The sequence below is a fragment of the Urocampus carinirostris genome, unplaced genomic scaffold (genome assembly GCF_059441175.1).
Source record: "Urocampus carinirostris isolate Australia breed hairy pipefish unplaced genomic scaffold, RoL_Ucar_1.0 HiC_scaffold_127, whole genome shotgun sequence".
NCBI classification, from domain to species: Eukaryota; Metazoa; Chordata; class Actinopteri; order Syngnathiformes; family Syngnathidae; genus Urocampus; species Urocampus carinirostris.
The window spans coordinates 10,001-15,000 of NW_028283232.1; the positions used below are offsets into that span (position 1 = coordinate 10,001).

Here is a 5,000-nt window from a genome sequence, read left to right on the forward strand (position 1 = left end):
AGCCGGTCCCCAAACACCAGCCGGGGACCGGCCCACAGGAGGCGGCAGCCAGTCCCCAAACACTGGCCGGGGAGTGGCACAAATTCTAAGTCCCACGAGCCCCTGGTGACCCGACAATCGGACTTAGTGCAATTTTCCAAGTGCTGCAAGCCAATGTTGGCCCGACAAGTCCCCAAACGGCAGCCCGGTTTTGAGCCACTAGTGTCGGCCTATAAGTCCCCAAACACCGGCCCGGTTTTACGACCACTAGTCCCCCAACACTAGCCCGGGATTCAGCCACTAGTGGCGGGCACAATTCCCCAAACACCGGCCCGGATTTCAGCCACTAGTGGCGGGCACAAGTCCCCCAACACTAGCCCAGTTCTCAGCCACTAGTGGCGGGCACAATTCCCCAAACACCGGTCCGATAATACGCGCGCATATCCCCAAACACCGGCCCGATAATACGCGCACAATTCCCCAAACACCGGCGCGGATTTCAGCCACTATTGGCGGGCACAAGTCCCCCAACACTAGCCCGGGATTCAGCCACTAGTGGCGGGCACGATTCCCCAAACACCGGTCCGATAATACGCGCGCATATCCCCAAACACCGGCCCGATAATACGCGCACAATTCCCCAAACACCGGCGCGGATTTCAGCCACTAGTGGCGGGCACAAGTCCCCCAACACTAGCCAAGTTCTCAGCCACTAGTGGCGGGCACAATTCCCCAAACACCGGCCCGATAATACGCGCACAATTCCCCAAACACCGGCGCGGATTTCAGCCACTATTGGCGGGCACAAGTCCCCCAACACTAGCCCGGGATTCAGCCACTAGTGGCGGGCACGATTCCCCAAACACCGGTCCGATAATACGCGCGCATATCCCCAAACACCGGCCCGATAATACGCGCACAATTCCCCAAACACCGGCGCGGATTTCAGCCACTAGTGGCGGGCACAAGTCCCCCAACACTAGCCAAGTTCTCAGCCACTAGTGGCGGGCACAATTCCCCAAACACCGGTCCGATAATACGCGCGCATATCCCCAAACACCGGCCCGATAATACGCGCACAATTCCCCAAACACCGGCGCGGATTTCAGCCACTAGTGGCGGGCACAAGTCCCCCAACACTAGCCCGGGATTCAGCCACTAGTGGCGGGCACAATTCCCCAAACACCGGTCCGATAATACGCGCGCATATCCCCAAACACCGGCCCGATAATACGCGCACAATTCCCCAAACACCGGCGCGGATTTCAGCCACTATTGGCGGGCACAAGTCCCCCAACACTAGCCCGGGATTCAGCCACTAGTGGCGGGCACGATTCCCCAAACACCGGTCCGATAATACGCGCGCATATCCCCAAACACCGGCCCGATAATACGCGCACAATTCCCCAAACACCGGCCCGGATTTCAGCCACTAGTGGCGGGCACAAGTCCCCCAACACTAGCCAAGTTCTCAGCCACTAGTGGCGGGCACGATTCCCCAAACACCGGTCCGATAATACGCGCGCATATCCCCAAACACCGGCCCGATAATACGCGCACAATTCCCCAAACACCGGCCCGGATTTCAGCCACTAGTGGCGGGCACAAGTCCCCAAACACTAGCCAAGTTCTCAGCCACTAGTGGCGGGCACAATTCCCCAAACACCGGTCCGATAATACGCGCGCATATCCCCAAACACCGGCCCGATAATACGCGCACAATTCCCCAAACACCGGCCCGATAATACGCGCGCAATTCCCCAAACACCGGCCCGATAATACGCGCGCAATTCCCCAAACACCGGCCCGATAATACGCGCACATTTCCCCAAACACCGGCGCGGATTTCAGCCACTATTGGCGGGCACAAGTCCCCCAACACTAGCCCGGGATTCAGCCACTATTGGCGGGCACAAGTCCCCCAACACTAGCCCGGGATTCAGCCACTAGTGGCGGGCACGATTCCCCAAACACCGGCCCGGCGCTGAGTTTATGGCCTCCGAAAGGCCCATACATTCAGACGGGTCCATGTATTTTCAGTTTTCCGTAGCAGGTGTGATTGTTTGTTTAATTAGGTAGTTTGTGTTGGTGACGGTGTTCCTAACTGTGGTGGCTTGTTTGTAGAATGTGGGGCCCTGCGTTTGTGTTATGTTGATTTCTGGTAATTTACTTTTTACTAAGTAGTCTTTCAGGTTTTTGTTTCTTTTAAAGGCTGAGATGATTTTGTAATCTTGGATTATGCTTGTGTTCTGTAGTGTCTGATTTATATTTTGTCCATTCATTCAGACGGGTCCATGTATTTTCAGCGACAGCCGCAGTACCGCCAAAATCCATGCAGCGGCGCTGGATTTATGGCCTCCGAAAGGCCCATTCATTCAGACGGGTCCATGTATTTTCAGCGACAGCCGCAGTACCGCCAAAATCCATGCAGAGGCGCTGAGTTTATGGCCTCCGAAAGGCCCATTCATTCAGACGGGTCCATGTATTTTCAGCGACAGCAGCAGTACCGCCAAAATCCATGCAGCGGCGCTGTATTTATGGCCTCCGAAAGGCCCATTCATTACCAACGGGGCTGCAGTAGCATCCCGCGGCCACGCAGGGGCAGATATTGTGAGGGAATTACATGGTAGTGGACGGAGCGCCCATGCATTTCCAATGGGAGTGCAGTACCTCAAAAATCCGCTCCAAGCCACCGAACTTGAGGGCCCGACGTTCCCTCAACACTAGCCCAGTGCAATCGACATTTCGTTCTGTGTACATTGTTACACAGAATGACAATACAAGGGAATTATTATTATTATTATTATTATTATGTATTCAGCCACTAGTGGCGGGCACAATACCCCAAACACTGGCCCGGCGCTGGCTGAGTTTATGGCCTCCGAAAGGCCCATACATTCAGACGGGTCCATGTATTTTCAGTTTTCCGTAGCAGGTGTGATTGTTTGTTTAATTAGGTAGTTTGTGTTGGTGACGGTGTTCCTAACTGTGGTGGCTTGTTTGTAGAATGTGGGGCCCTGCGTTTGTGTTATGTTGATTTCTGGTAATTTACTTTTTACTAAGTAGTCTTTCAGGTTTTTGTTTCTTTTAAAGGCTGAGATGATTTTGTAATCTTGGATTATGCTTGTGTTCTGTAGTGTCTGATTTATATTTTGTCCATTCATTCAGACGGGTCCATGTATTTTCAGCGACAGCCGCAGTACCGCCAAAATCCATGCAGCGGCGCTGAGTTTATGGCCTCCGAAAGGCCCATTCATTCAGACGGGTCCATGTATTTTCAGCGACAGCCGCAGTACCGCCAAAATCCATGCAGCGGCGCTGGGTTTATGGAATCCGAAAGGCCCATTCATTCAGACGGGTCCATGTATTTTCAACGACAGCCGCAGTACCGCCAAAATCCATGCAGCGGCGCTGTATTTATGGCCTCCGAAAGGCCCATTCATTCCCAACGGGGCAGCAGTAGCATCGCGCGGCCACGCGGGGGCAGATATTGTGAGGGAATTACATTGTAGTGGACGGAGCGCCCATGTATTCCTATGGGCAATGCATTTCCAATGGGAGTGCAGTACCTCAAAAATCCGCTAGAGGGCCCCGAACTTGAGGGCCCGGCGTTCCCTCAAGTGCCGATTTTATACCCCCTTCTCCAGCCGACAGCCAGAATTATATTAGGGACTCGCAATTTTGAGAGGTGAGCACCAGGGCTAATCAGCGGCCACCCGTGACCATTGAGTCCGACAGAGCAGAGGCTAGGGGCGGCCTCGCATCTCGCAATTACCGAGGGAAGATGCCGGTTCTCGAAAAATTTCTAAGTTTTTCAAATTTTAAAGTATTGAAGTATTTAGGGCGCTTCCCGCGGCCCTGGCTTTTGCATGTACCCCTCTAAGCTCCGGTTCTCGAAAAATGTCTAAGTTTTTCAAACTTTAAAGTATTGAAGCCGGACTTCCGCGGAGGCTGACAGGGGGCCTCCATCGAAGCACCCTTCACCCCCGGGTGAGCCGGCGTCGGCCCACGGGCCTGCCGGTTCCCCAACTGAGCGATTGGCACACGAGACCCGCCTCGGAGGGCCCACGTCGGCCGGCGCAAGCCGGTGTTCGGGCGTGCGGCTCCTCCGGCTTTGCGGGTCAAGCTCCAGCGCCGAGGATACTAGGCAAACGTTGGGCCCCCCCGAGCCGAGTGGATACCCGCCTCAGAAAGAGCTGGGGCGGTACGTACGGACGGCCTCACTAAGAGGGAACGGAAGCTACTAAAGCACACGTATAACTGTCCGATGTGCGAACGAAAGTGAGGCCGGACGAATCCGATACGAGTTACGAGTGAGGCGGGATCCACGGCTGGCACTCGCGGGGCCCTCTTGCGAAACCATGCCTCGGCGTGAACCTTTTGGCGGCAGAACCAAGACGAACCGAGGTCGAGCTTCCGTCTCGAGCCACACCCAGACGTCCGACCGTCGCGGAGCCCGACGCCACGCGTGCTAGGGCTCCGCGCGAAACATCGTTTCACGACACCCGCTCGTCAGCCCGTCCGAACGTATACGAGTGTCGCGCGGCCCCCCGGGCCCGGCTGTAGCCACAGCCTCGTCCCGGACCAGGGCCGCACCGCCACCAGCAGCGCCCCCCCGGCGGCAGACGCACTCTGGTTGATCCTGCCAGTAGCATATGCTTGTTTTCAAGATTAAGCCATGCATGTCTAAGTACGAATGGCCAGTACAGTGAAACTGCGAACGGCTCATTAAATCAGTTATGGTTCCTTTGATCGCTCCACCGTTACTTGGATAACTGTGGCAAATCCAGAGCTAATACATGCAAACGAGCGCCGACTCGCGGGCGGGGCTCCGGCCTCGCCCCGGGGACGCGTGCATTTATCAGACACAAAAACCCACGCGGTGTCCGGCGGGCGGGGGCTCAGCCGTCGCGCGCGTCCCCCGCGTCCGGCCTCCGCCTCTCCGGGCGGGGGCGTAAGCGGCAGCGGGCGGCTCCGCGCGCGCCGGTCCTCGTTCCGCCGGCCCGGCCCCCCCTTTGTGT

At 56.3% G+C, this 5,000-nt stretch overlaps 1 non-coding gene across 1 annotated transcript in view; it reads left to right on the plus strand.

The window, feature by feature from the left end:
- Window positions 1-4,608: 4,608 nt before the first annotated feature.
- Window positions 4,609-5,000, plus strand: part of LOC148345039 (18S ribosomal RNA) — a 1,988-nt gene continuing 1,596 nt past the window's right edge. Inside the window, exon 1 of the ribosomal RNA XR_015848896.1 lies at window positions 4,609-5,000. This exon is cut by the window's right edge and continues 1,596 nt beyond it. This is a non-coding gene — a ribosomal RNA (18S ribosomal RNA).